This window comes from Hippocampus zosterae, chromosome 6, assembly GCF_025434085.1.
Source record: "Hippocampus zosterae strain Florida chromosome 6, ASM2543408v3, whole genome shotgun sequence".
Classification (NCBI taxonomy): Eukaryota; Metazoa; Chordata; class Actinopteri; order Syngnathiformes; family Syngnathidae; genus Hippocampus; species Hippocampus zosterae.
This window is the reverse complement of record NC_067456.1, coordinates 7,290,898-7,305,657: the sequence shown is the minus strand read 5'-3', so window position 1 is coordinate 7,305,657 and position 14,760 is coordinate 7,290,898. Positions and strand designations below refer to the sequence as shown.

The following is a 14,760-nucleotide window of genomic DNA, read 5'->3' as shown; positions in this document are numbered from 1 at the left end:
ATTTCATTGTTGCAACGGAGTGTGAAGGCGATTGGCATTCCAGAGCGGAGGCTGAACTGGAATCCTTCATCGTCATTCATCACGCGGCTCCCTCCGCGCTGATGGAATATGCTAACGGAACATGTGGACACACAAGAATGATAATCAATAATCCGGCACCCAGAAGGAATTCTTGGAATTTTCCCTCTTCGCCTTACTTCCCTCAAAAGTGTTTCCTCCTCGTCTAGGAGTTATTTATGTGACCGAAAAGGGTTGTGAAATAAAAATTGAGCTGTATTTTAATGAGGAAAAAGGTTGAAGCGTTATGATGATATTATGAGACTGGGGTGGGAATTTTATAGAAAAGAAGTTGTAGCTTACTAGGACAATAATGTCCTTTTATAAGGAAAAGAAAATAATATAACGATAAGGTATAACTATTACGACGCCAAATTAGTCATCTTACAAGAAAAAAATTGTGTAATAGAAGACACGATGACAAGAAACGGTCTCATAAAATAACAAAGGAGTCGTATAAGAATAAACTTGTGATTTTAAGATTAATAAACCATAGTAAAGATTTTGCAAAAATCAAAGGGCGCAGACACTGACAATCAAGTTAAACAATATTTATGAGATGGAACAATAAAGTTATCATTTCAAAAAGTCATTCTCCTTCTGTCATCTTCCCCTCAAAGGTGCTTTCCCGAAACCAGATACAATTAGCAATTGTTTGCAGTGTAAGGTAACAAAGCTGGTCACCATGGATACAGCAGCATCCAGTGAATGATGAGTGGGCCTCTTCACTTTCTAAAAAGGAGCAATTATCTCACGACATCAAACACGGGCGACGGCATTAAAAAGCAAATAGTTGCAGGAAAGAATACTGGACCATTTGTGTGTGACAGCTGGGGAAGGTTCCTTTATGACACGGTATTTGTTTTTTTTAATATTCTACAAATAAAGGTACAAATAAAGGTAAAACAAGTTTTATAATATATCGAGTATTGTGACCATGAAGTTAATTTTATGTAAAAAGAGGTATATTACTAATAAAATACAATTGTATTTTATGAGGGGGAAAAAGAACTAATGTGACCCCCTGGTTTAGATACATACTCCTCAAAGGTCTATGAAATAACATTGCGGTGTGCCTCAAGGGTCAATTGTAGGTCATTTATTGTTTAATACGCTTCCTCTTTGTGGTGTCATTTGGAGGCGCAGAGTGAATTTCCACAGCGACAATGACAACAGACATTTGTACGTCTGTTGTGTCTCCTGATGATGTCAGTCCAATGGATGCTCTTTTTTTATTTTAAACTGCATCCTGATCATCAAATCCAGGACAACACTGAAGTTTTAATCATCAGTCTTAAGGACGAGAGAGAAACCTTTAATTAAAGTACGAACACTGTCTCTACATACCTCACCTCGGGTGAAAAACCTGGGTGTTATATTTTGGTCTCTGAACTCGCTTTTATTATGCGTATAAAATATTTCACAAAAATAGTTTTTTTAATCACTTTTGACTTGGGTAAATCACTTTCAGTTGATTTTTTTTTGCATGAAAGGTGCTATATAAATACTTTGATTTTATGAGAAAAAAATGTCCCATTTATTTTGAATAAAGTTATCTTTTGATGGGGGGGACATGGTATACTATGAGCAAGTTCTCTTAATATGAGACAAAGTTTTAATATTAGAATTGGAATTTTAAGATAGAAAATGGGAAGGAAAAACATCAAAAAGGGTCAGAGTGTGCGAGCCAGGGGGATTAAAAAAATAAAAAATAAAAAACGCTCACGGGAGAATATGGCCCCGGGACTTTTTGGTTCAAAGTAGCAGATTTTTGACTTTATCAGAATGGCCCTCATGCTCCTCCACATCAATTGGCCTTATTCAGATGGGACAAGCAGCTTGAGGCAACAACAGTTCACCTGAAGGGGCCTAAGGCGGTGGAGATGAGGAGACGCTTCTGCTGCTCATAGGCAAATGATGACAGCATGTGTCAGGTCCTTAAAAGCAGATAAACACACACACACACGCACGCACGCACACACACACACACACACACACACACAGAGCCTGCATCATAACAACTTTCAAGTGACACATAAGGGCTCGCACACACGGATCGTCTTGACATTTTCACGCAGGCGACCGTGGCGCTGATTGCCATGCTGCTCTCCAAAGAGCGAGGCTGCCATTTTCACTCCACGACGGCGTAATATAATGTAAAAAAAAAGGAACTATGAAATTCTTCATCGTCCACCGGGATGTAATTTCAATTTAGCCAATAGAGGTTGATCCTTGGCAAAGTTCAACAAGGGAAATGACTCACTGTTTGGCTCCTTGAAGACTTCACTCCTCAATCCCAGCGTTTTGACATTACAATGTGCTTCATCTGTACTGATGAGCGCATACTTGACACTTTTGAGGTCCTAGAAAGAAATGGAGAAGCCTACAAAAAGACCTTTTCACCATCACATCATACGTCATTCGGGGCGCAAAAGCTGAAGCATTCTCATTGGTTTAGAACCATAGCGGACGTCACTGCCAGTGAGACGTTTACGCCACTTTTCAGAGATGCTATACTTCAAGAGTATCTTTATCCTGTATGAAATAATTCCGATGAAAGTAACCAGAATGTACCATCAATTCCAAAAATGACATGTGCTTCACTTTCAGTATATCAGCATTTGAGGCGAGAGGCAAGCTACACCCTGGACTGATGCCCGTAAGTTACCAGCCATGGGCTAACACCTCATGACGGTACATCGGATCAGCAAAGCAAGTGGTGTGATTTTTTTGAGAGAATGTGCGTGAAAAGGAAATAAAGAGCAGGCGAGCATGACAGTCACTGATTGGGGATCATCAGCGGTTCAGATAATGGATGGATGGATAATTTTCTACATCCACCATTGCCGCAGCCATTAACGGCTGCAGGGGGCAGTTGTGAGGCAAGAAAGCACCAGACTGATCGGGAGAGCTTGACGATAAGGTACCCGACTTCCCCTAAAAAATTTTCAACGGATTTAGACGATTCACAAAAATGATCAACTTAAGTTATAAAACGGCGGATTTCCGCGTATCCGCGAAAAATTGCCATCCCTGAAATGAGGGATGCCGTTAGGATTGGCCGAGAGAGACGATTTCCATCACGCAACGGCGTACAAAGGCGCAAACTCCCTGTTACTCCCAATTCCTAGACTGGTCATCGATCAATAGGACACATTCAGACATATTGAAAGCATTTCAGTTTGTGTTGTCACATCAATGCGGGACCAGGTTTTCGTGTGTGTACTCAGGCTGTTTGGCAAGCGAGCAAAGCAGTGGCTTGTTTACGCAATTGTGCGGTGTGTCTCCTATAATTCATATGAGGCAGCGAAACAGAGGGGGATGGCAAACAACACCCAAAACTAAACGAGACACCTGCGGAACGCGCCGATGGTCACAGCTTGTGCACGGAAGCGAAGCGTTTGCAATTCCCTCCATAACACCAGTCACTCACATCAATGTCATGAGTAGGCCACATTTGCCTGTTGTGGCTTTCACGCACACGCCAATTATCTGCAGTCTGGACACGTAGTTGTGAACACCTTCGCTGGTGTGGGAGGCTCAGCGTCCCCGGGTGTCTCCAATCAGAGTGAGATTGTCCAATTGAACATACTCCCTACTAAGCACTGAACCGTGCCGACCATTTTGAATTTGTTGAATTTGTTTCGGAATTTTGAATTGATTAAAATTAGGATCATTGACACAATTTATTTATGAAAAAAAATCTCAATTTATCTATAAAAAAAAAAATATATATATATATATATATATAGAGAGAGAGAGAGAGAGAGAGAGAGAGAGAGAGAGAGAGGCTGAGCCAAACACTATTTCTTAGAGCCCTTAAAAAAATAACTGGACTGTGGCAATGAGAAATGGTTCAATGTTTGTGAAAAAATTGAACATACTCCCTACTAAGCACTGAACCGTGCCGGCCATTTTGAATTTGTTTGGGAATTTTGAATTGATTAAAATTAGGATCATTGACACAATTTATTTATGAAAAAAAATCTCCATTTATCTATTAAAAAAATATATATATATTATATAGATAGGGCGGCCAGGTAGTCCAGTGGTCAGCACGTCGGCTTCACAGTGCAGAGGTACCGGGTTCGATTCCAGCTCTGGCCTCCCAGTGTGGAGTTTGCATGTTCTCCCCGGGCCTGCGTGGGTTTTCTCCGGGTGCTCCGGTTTCCTCCCACATTCCAAAAATATGCATGGCAGGCTGATTGAACACTCTAAATTGTCCCAAGGTGTGAGTGTGAGTGCGAATGGTTGTTTGTCTCTGTGTGCCCTGCGATTGGCTGGCAACCGATTCAGGGTGTCCCCCGCCTACTGCCCGGAGACAGCTGGGATAGGCTCCAGCACCCCCAGCGACCCTAGTGAGGATCAAGCGGTTAGGAATATGAATGAATGAATGAATGAATTATATATATACATATATATATATATATATATATATATATATATAGAGAGAGAGAGAGAGAGAGAGAGAGAGAGAGAGAGAGAGAAGCTGAGCCAAACACTATTTCTTAGAGCCCTTAAAAAAATAACTGGACTGTGGCAATGAGAAATGGTTCAATGTTTGTGAAAAAAAAAAATACAATAAAGAATCAAGTAGGCTGGGGAAAGTGTCCATTATTCAGCATTCAGGTGGCCCACACAAGGATGAGTAGGAAGGCCGACACTTTTGTAACTGAAGAGAAAAATGGGCCAGGAGCGCACACAGCACAGACACGAAGGAGGATGGACAAGAGCTTTGCGGGGTAGACAGTCGCTCCGGGAGATATGCCGAAGGTCCAAGTTACACATGTTTTTTCGACTAAGTGATCCCAGTGTGTATGTAGGCCGGTAGGCACCGGGATGATGGTCAATAAAAGATAACTCTTGGCTGTAAGAGTTTAAAAAAAAAAGCACACATACTCTTCATTCTAGAGTGAAGTTCAACCAACATTATGTATAGAAATTGGCCTGAAAAGGTCAGTTCAAAATATTAAATTCAAATCATTCATTCGAACCCAAAGTTCGTTTTTTTTTTTTTTGGTGACATCACCAAAGAATTTTTGGAAATTTGAATAACAGGACATAAAACCTTTTGTTGATGGAATTTCCTCATTTCAAAACGGAGTCAACCTCACGTATAACCCCGTCCATCGTCCTGCAGCCTGAACTTCCGCCACGCCAGCAGCATTGTTTAGCGCACAGAGTGGTGACCTCGTTGACCGGGACCTTCACGCAGGCCACGCTCTGACTCTGGCCGCGCGCCACTGGCGTCACACATGCTGCACTCTCTTCGAATAACTGCGCTCTCTCTCTCTCACACACACACACACGCTAAATTTGCATGAACGTGTTCAGCTAGGGAGACTGGCATTTTTTATTTTTTATTTCATCATTTAAAACGCTTGTATTATGGAGGGCTTCTTGGGTTTGGTGAGAATAAGTTCGCCGACTGTAATAAACGTTGCAATTTGGAAGGATGTGACTGAGGATGAACTTTTAAATGGGAAACTAGAAGAAAAGAAAGACATGATCTTCAGCCACTGACAGTGTTTAAGACGTAAATCAAACTTTGTCATGTGGTCATAAGTATTGGAAGACCGCTAGAATCTAAAACGGGGTCCCCATATCCAGCATGAAACCGATTTTGACATTTGCCAGACAGACTTTGCGTTCTTACTCCTTCTTCTAATGTGTGTTGTACTCGAAACAAGCTAAATAAAACCCGAAAGCTGATATTGCCAATGTTTTTTAAACTGAGACCTCCCTCCTGGGCGCTGATTAACGAAGCAATAGCAGTTTGATACACATTTCAAATTAAAAGTAATTATATGTTATGATTAATAATGTTTGTCTGTGTTAAGACACTGATCACGTTCCTGATTTCTCGCAAGAACAATCAACAATGGTTTCACAAAGATAAGATAAGATATCCTTTATTCCGGTAGTCCAGTGGTTAGCACGTCGGCTTCACAGTGCAGAGGTACCGGGTTCGATTCCAGCTCCGGCCTCCCTGTGTGGAGTTTGCATGTTCTCCCCGGGTCTGCGTGGGTTTTCTCCGGGTGCTCCGGTTTCCTCCCACATTCCAAGAATATGCATGGCAGGCTGATTGAACACTCTAAATTGTCCCTAGGTGTGAGTGTGAGCGTGGATGGTTGTTCGTCTCTGTGTGCCCTGCGATTGGCTGGCAACCGATTCAGGGTGTGCCCCGCCTACTGCCCGAAGACAGCTGGGAGAGGCTCCAGCACCGCCCGCGACCCTAGTGAGGATCAAGCGGTTAGGAAGATGAATGAATGAATGACTCCTTTATTCGTCCCACACTGGGGAAATTTACAGCCTCCAGCAGCAAGAATGTATGTAGAAAGAAGAAAGAGGAAAAAAAAACAACAAACATCTTTCAATTAAATGCAATATGAACACAAAATGGATAAATCGCAGTACTATTTACAATTTTCCTTCACATCATTTAATTATTATTATTATTATGATTGTTATTTTTTATTCATCAGCCTGACAGCAGTCGGTAGGAACGAGCGTCGGTATCTCTCCTTCTTGCAGCGCGGGCGTAACAGTCTCTGGCTGAAGGAGCTACCAAGTGCTGTCAGGGCGGGCTGGAGGGGGTGGGAGGGACTGGCCATCATAGCTTTTAGCTTAGTTAGCATCCTTCTGTTGCCCACCTCCTCCAGAGTGTCAAGGGAGCAACCCAGGACAGAACTGGCCTTCCTGACCAGTCGCTCCAGTCTCTTTCTGTCCCGGGCTGAGATGCTGCCTGACCAGCAGACAATGCCATAATAGATGGCCGAGGCCACCACCGAGTTATAGAACGTCTTAAGGAGTGACCCCTGAACCCCAAAAGACCTCAGTTTCCTGAGTAGGAAGAGTCGGCTCTGTCCTTTCCTAATCAGGGTGTCCGTGTTTGTAGACCAGTCCAGAAGGAATCATAAGGAATCAATATGCAACATTTCACATTTGTAAATGTCGTTCTTTGGTCAAAGTGAACCCTGGGTTTCACATTTAAAGGTCTGATTCACGATGATTGTATCGGACCAACTTCACCGAGGCAAAACTGCGATCGCTGGGAAGGACTAAATATCCGGCGAGTGGGCAGCAGTTGTTCGCTAATCCTGCGCCTCCTTGATGTTTAATCCACAGCTTGTTGGTGCCGGTGTCATCCCACATACGATTTGACTGTACGTCATATGCAGTGTGACATCTGCTCCCGCCCGGCAAGTTCAGACAGCGCACCCCGCTGTGCGCTAGCGTTATTCCACCGCCTTCATCTTCAGGCTCCTTCGTGTAAACGCATCGTGTCCTGCTGACAGACCGAAACCTCTTCTGGTCAGTTCAATAGCGTGACTTGAAGAAGCCGCTTTGCCGACAACAACAAAAACGTTGAACATATTAAAGAGAAAGTGCGGCTCACTGTTTGTGAGAGTCGTTTGATTACAGAATTTTTTTTTTTTAGTGGGTAGTTTGTTTAGCGATTCGTGGTTTGTTTGTATCGCTGCTAGCTTGATTGTTTTATTTGCTTGGTTTGTTGTTCGGCTTGGTGGAGAATTGTTTTGTGAGAATTTCACATGTCAGTTTACTTAGTTGTTTGGTGACTCACGGTTTTGGTTCGTCGGTTGATGAGTTAATTTGTTACTTGTCGTTTCGGTTTACTGTTAGGCTAGTGAATTCCTTGTTGTCTTGTTTGTTTGTACGTTAATTCATGTGTCAAGTCATTCCCCACTATCACAATGACAAGTTTAAGAGTTTGCTGCAGTGTATTTACAAGATAAGCTAACAGTTAGCATCTTCTCTTTGTTAGTGTTCGACCTTTTACTGCATTTTTTTTTTGCAATCTGGATGCCATGCGGCAGCGTACATATGTCAGATTCTGTCACGTTGTTAACCATCAAGCGCTCCACTTGCACATCACAGTTTTAAAATGTGGCACATGATGTACGGCCTGCTTTGATAAGGACACGTACAGCAGGGGGTGGAGCTTAAAGCTCCGACCTCCAGTGGACCCGCTGAGACGTTTCTGCCAGTTTTTTTTTTTAATACGTCAGCTGGGATCAGGCTGCAAGATCCTTCTGCCGGCACGTGCACTGAACCATCTATAATTTAAATGCCAAGTGTATTAAATGGGGGCGGGGGGTAGCGAGGGTAAATACAAACAAGGGATTCTGAAGATTCCACTCAGCCTGGTGTTCTGTTAAAGCGCGTCATCCTCGAACTTTGAAGATGAATCATGTTTTTAAAAGAGACCATGTGGGAAGATTGCGGAAGGGTGTCGTCCTTTGAGGCCATCAAAGATGAGCAGAGAGGAAAAGATGTTTGAAATGGAAAACGAGCAGAGGGCTGAAGCAGAAAGGGAGCCAGCAGATGACCTCAGCTACTCCAGAGCATCTCCGATCAGACAGTATTCATAATCCGCATGATTTTAGAGCAATTAACTCGGGGGGCACCATTCACCTCAGCTTCCTCAAGCCACATTAATTCACTCATTCAAAATCAAATCGGCTTTTTGCTTTGACGCATAGAAATGTTGTGAACAATTTTTGGTTTGGAATTCCACAGTTGGACTCTTTCAAATACCGTTTCAAATGTGAAGGGTATATGTGAACTTCCCTTGATCAAATGTGGGCGATTTTAACTGTGCAGTTGCTTAAGTGGAATACCTTTCAAAATAAAGCTCGACTATTGGTTTCAATTTTTGATTAACTCTTGACTTGAGAGGCCCCGTGTTGGCTTGTGTCACCATTTAAATCTTTGGTTTGGTGCCCCTCGTCTCCATCAGGCCACTTGTCATAAATCAGCAGGGTTCTTGAGCTGACATGTACAAATATTGCATTGAACACTTTCAGGAACTGCGATTACTACAGTTGACAGTTTATCGTGTTATCAGGTTACAGGGTACGTATATTTGTTCCATATTTCGATGCATTTTTATGCTTTAGAAAAAAATTATTGTCAAAATTTTGGGGGGGATCGGTACGGATTAGGGCATGGAAAACGCGTCTCTACTTATAAAATGTTCCAGTTAAGAAATTTCTTCCAGAACCAATGAATTTCACAAGTAGAGGTATCACTGTACCCCAATGAGTTTCCTGATTTGACGTTGAACTGTGGTTACTCACCAAGGTGTTATAAGATGTTAAAAATGAATCACATTTCTGTTTGAAAAGAACACTAATCCCTCAAAATGTAACATAACCTCACAAGCATACATTGGGCAGCGAGATTCGCAGTTGTTCCCGTGAATAGACTATTGCATGAAATACGCATCATGGTGTAGAAATGTATAAAGCATTCATGCCGTTCTCATTTTGTCATTTTAATCCCACTCAACATCACTCTGCCTCTTCCTCCTCAACGTCCTGTATGCTTTTGTGCTTCTCTATATTCTCCGCCGCATTTTCTCTCATCTCCCATATGCAGTATATAGGTGTGTGTGTGTGTGTGTGTGTGTTTTACCAGATTAAGAGAACAGGCAGCCAGCCAGGATGATGGCGCCCAGCTTCTGTTTGAGGGACAGGAGAGAAAGAGAGATTATGCATCTTTTGGAAACTCAGAAGACAAAAAAAATTAAGTGAAAATAAAAGCGATTAAAAAAAAAATTCACAATCGTGAGAATATACAAAATGGCAGAAGGGCTGGCATATCACTTTGACCGGGTTCAACCAGTAAATTGATTTTTTTTGGGGGGGGCGTTCAATTTGAATCATTGATTTAAATCAGAATTTAATTACAACAGTCCTGTATTAAAGCCTGCTTTGCTGCACATTTGATATTGTAAAAAAAAAAAAAATTCTGATGCACAGCCGCACAAAAAGCCCAGTGCAAAAATTTCAGTCGTTATGGATCATGCTTAATAATTCATTCATTCATTCTTCTGGGACGTCTTGTTGAGGAGAATCAATTCGTCCTCCCGCTACCACTGTGACACAAATATCAACCGGCAGTCAATCAGGATACGAGTTGTGTATGTGTGTAAATAACACACTGTGTCATTATTACATGGCCATGAAGCCACTGCAGCCCATTAAGATAATCTAAATCACTGCCCCCCCCCCCCCCCGACCCCCTTCCACAAAAAAAATCCATGTGATGCAATGTGGGCTATGCCATTGTATTCTATATGACGTTCTGCACAAAATGAGCACACACATCCATCGTTGTCATTTCAGAAGCAATGGCGCTAGCGCTAATACGCTTTAGTGAGACCACGTTGGGGGAGTGCGGGGGAAGAGGGGGAGGGGATCACATCACATGTAATACGGTGAATAACTCAAACCACGGCAGCGTTGGTGTTCCACATACGGTTAACTGCTGCATTTGCCTCACTGGTGAAAAAAGTGAACCCTCAGCAAAATGGGAACTCCAGATTGTGATTGGCCTCTAGCACTGACCGCAAAATATATATATATATTATATATACAGTGTATATATATATATATATAGAATTTTTTTATGGTTATCATTGGAACACAACACAGCAGATAATCAACAATGAGGATGGAATGTGGAAAACATTTTTCTTATTTTACTTATTCCACCACAAGGCTGCTTAAAGATCCATTCGCAGGCTCTGCAGCAGGCAATTAAATCAGTCTCTGAAGTGGATAAATCAAGAAGCCGGGTGATACGGATCAAGCAAGAGGACGTGCGGTCGGCTCAAAGAACACCAAAATGACCCGTTCACCAACTCCCACTTGTGATCTCAGCAGACTCGACTGGGGAATTGACTTAATTTTCATCCAGTAATTTATCACTTGCTTTAAACTCATGCGTTTGTGAGGCCATTTTGCTACTTGCTGTCGACTGAAAATGACATCGCAATTGCTCAAGGCTCAGGGAAGCTGCAAAGGAAATATCGTCAAGAGAAATTTTGAGTTGACTTCTCCTTTTTTTGCACGTGATTAAGAAGCCTACTTACACCAACAAATTAGACTACTTGTACTTCATTACTTCTCACTTCCGCTAAGTGGGCGTGAACTACGAGGATGAAAAACAGATGGATTCATTTTGAGCCTCGAGAGAAGCGCATTGATCACCCGGGCAGACGCCGCAGGTGGCGAGAGGCAGAAAGTCGAACCGCGTCGCCGTTGTCCCCCCTCACCGCCCTCACGTCAGGACTTGTTAGCGTCAGCCCCTGTAATGGATATTTATTACTGTTTCAGTCGCTCCTTCACAGCGGGGTAAACACATCTTGATGGACCTCCAATGCGTCACTGCCGTGTTTGCGTACACCGATTACAGCAGTTGATGCAACTCCTCGAATGTCTTAATTCATGAACGACTTTGCACTCCGCCGTTTCTGCGGTGGAATAATTCGATGCTTGCTTTTCATGGAGATCAATAACCAACTGGTTGGAGATGGGCCTCGTGTTTTTACAGTATGTTCGCTGGAGTGTACGTCGTGTGTGTGTGTGTGTTTGTGGATGTGTGCGTTTCAGTGAGAGGAAAAGCCTGGAGACCATTCTCCTGTGACAGACCAATCACGCTTATCCCCCTCAGCGCTAAAAGTCAACTCATTGCGCTCTCATTTCACACTTGATGGCAGGTGGATTGGAAAGGATGGTTGAGGGAGGTGCGAGGAGGAGAGAGGAGAGGAGATGATGGTGAGATCTTTTGGTGTCAAGGAGGAAAGGGTGGATGTGACGCAGAAGGGGTGCGAAGGTTGGTGCGAAGGCAAAGAAGAAAAGTTTGCGGATTGCTATGTCCCTGCTCGACCCAGAGCATTTCTTTGAAGGATGAGTTTTATTTGAGAGAAGACTTTGGTGTTCTTAAACTCGAGTAATTTCAAGCAGCAAATCCTGCCTAAAAGTGTTGAGAATTTATTATACTCATATTTTAAACCAGGAATATACGGTCCAAGAAATTATGATTTACCGGTAAAACAAACACAACTTACTATCGTTTTGAAACTCATCCAACATGACTCGTAAAAAAGTAAAATAATATTGGTCAACAGCAGGCGGCCCGGTAGTCCAGTGGTTAGCACGTCGGCTTCACAGTGCAGAGGTACCGGGTTCGATTCCAGCTCCGGCCTCCCTGTGTGGATTTTGCATGTTCTCCCCGGGCCTGCGTGGGTTTTCTCCGGGTGCTCCGGTTTCCTCCCACATTCCAAAAATATGCATGGCAGGCTGATTGGACGCTCTAAATTGTCCCTAGGTGTGAGTGTGAGCGTGGATGGTTGTTCGTCTATGTGTGCCCTGCGATTGGCTGGCAACCGATTCAGGGTGTCCCCCGCCTACTGCCCGAAGACGGCTGGGATGGGCTCCAGCACCCCCGCGACCCTAGTGAGGATCAAGCGGTACGGAAGATGAATGAATGAATGAATGAATGAATGAATGAATGGTCAACAGCAAATTTTAATCAGAGTTGCTTACCCCCCAGATAAGACCCCCCCCCCACTGATCAGCTGTAGTAAGGCTATTGTATGAAGACCCGATTACGATTGGACTCATCTCCAGCTACAATATGTGGCAACTTGTTTGTGCAGCTACAATTGAGACAGTGTGGTGAGAGATGGAGAGAGGTATGCGGCTCCCAATAAATCAATACGATCAATATATGCAAACAGAAAGCTAGCATAGTAAGAATTAAGATGATTAGTACTGACTCCTTCTCTTACTTTGTAACCTTGGGCATCATTTTATCGTCGTTTTAATTTTTGTTGTGGAATCAGCGCCGAAAAAAACATTATTTGTACCTTCGATGAAAAAAATGTCACCAAATTGCGTTGACCAGTACATTTTGAAGTAATGCATCAGATGTGCAGCTACAGCAGGACAAAAACATACACATGCAGCCAAAATCTCTGGAACATCTGCAAACAAGCTGGACTAAATTTAGTTCCTCATTTCAACATAATGTAGCCCCTTGACACCATTTACTACTTTCCTCTTCAAATGACAATCTTTATTTTGTTTCCTAGCACAGTGCAGGAAGGTTTGATTTAAAGCATCTGTCATTTTTACCTGGGTTTAAATACGGCCATTTTTGGGCTCTTGTATCACACTCCTGGACCATATGTTCTGAGAAAAACCGATATAAATAAAATATTGGTTGGTCAGGTTCAGTGTAGTCTGAGTCTCGACGATATTACAACAGTAAAAAAAAAAAAAAAGAATGAAAAGACACACAAAAAAAGTCTTCTTTATTGTGTGTCTTCACACAGGAAGCTTTTTCATGAGAAGTCTGATATGACTCGAGAGCTCCCAATTTGCTCTCTGGGTTTGTCTTCCAGCGTCTACTTCCACTCGCAATGATTTCTTGCCAGACAGAGGCCACTCCACTTGATCAAGGGATTCATACAACTCCAATAAAAGAAAGAAAGGGGGTTGGGGGAGGGGGAGCAAGGCTACATCAAGTTCTAGTCTCCCACACCTTTTTAAATGAATTTATTTATTTAAACAGATGATAGGCACTAAAAGTACATCATCAGGTAATGCAACTTGATTACCATCAGGGGGAAAAGTTTCTAATTCTGAACTTTTTGAGAAGAGGAAGACGCAAAATGTAGCTGTGGCAGAGATGGGAGTCTCAAATCATATGACACGGCAAATTCTGAAAGACTCGACTAGACTTTGACTTGGCATGCATGAGACTCGAATTTGATGAAGTCAATGATTTGTCAAGTCATTTTGTTTACATTTGTTTTCTTCAATAAAGTGTGGCTTCTGTTTTTTGTTGTTGTGTGCGTGTGTCTGTATACGCGTAGCGTATAACCCACCAACCACTCGGCTATGCTATGAGATGAGGGCTGAGGCTGTCTTATTAGGCAGCTGACTTCGGGCAGTAAGTGGTTGCTAGCCAATCGCTCGGCAAACAAGCATTTGCACTCACAGTGTTCCATTGACCTGCCACGCATAATTTTGGAATGTGGTAGGGAACAGGAGTACCCGGAGAAAACCCACATTGGCGTGGGGAGAACATGCACACTCCTCACAGGAAGGCCTGAGCCGCAATTGAACCCTGCACCTCTGCACTGTGTGGCGGATGCGCTAACCAGTTGACTACCGTGCCGCGCCTTTGACTGAAACCACCCCCCCCCACCCTCGCTTTTTTAAAAAAATAGAATGATAAGTTATACGATCTGGACCAAATTGTTTGGAATTTACAAAAATAAAAATGTTAAACAGGGGCGGTGTTGACTGGTTAGCGCGGTGACCTCACAGGGCAGAGGTAGTGGGTTCGATTCCTTTCTGTGTGGAGTTTGCATATTCTCCCCGTGCCTACGTAGGTTTTCTCCGGGTACTCCAGTTTACTCCCACATTCCAAAACCATGCATAGCAGGCTGATTGAACACTCTAAATTGTCCATAGGTGTGATTGTGAGTGTGAATGGTCCCCTCCCTACTGCCCAATGACAGCTGGGATAGGCTCCAGCATGCCCCGCCCGCCTTGTGAGGATAAAGTGGATCAGGAAATGGATGGATAGATGTTTAACAAGGTAAAATGTATGTTCATATTTTAGATATTTTCTGTACTTTTCCAGAAAGTAGCATGTGTCAGCTGATTTACATGCTCCACCTCAACCACAAGCCTTGTGAGGATAAGCACCACAGTATAAAAAAAATATACAGGAGTAAAACAAAAATCAACCCCCCCCCCAAAAAAAAACACTGACGGATAGATTGCTTTGCTTTTTTTTTTTTACAGTGGGTGCCCTTCTAGTTCCTTTTATTTATTTATTTGCCATCATGAGTGTTCAAGCTATAATTCCTGCATTTGA

At 42.9% G+C, this 14,760-nt stretch overlaps 1 long non-coding RNA gene across 2 annotated transcripts; it reads right to left on the bottom strand.

Annotated features, from left to right (window-relative positions):
• Positions 1-537: 537 nt before the first annotated feature.
• Positions 538-5,360, bottom strand: LOC127602434 (uncharacterized). Of its 2 annotated transcripts, none has more exons than XR_007962796.1 (3): positions 5,126-5,360; positions 1,917-2,420; positions 538-789 (listed from the first exon to the last, which is right to left on the bottom strand). It is a non-coding gene; the product is annotated as an uncharacterized LOC127602434 (long non-coding RNA). The 2 variants fall into 2 exon arrangements; XR_007962797.1 differs by lacking the exon at positions 538-789 and having other exon boundaries at positions 1,528-1,994; positions 2,107-2,420.
• Between the last annotated feature and the right edge of the window lie 9,400 nt (positions 5,361-14,760).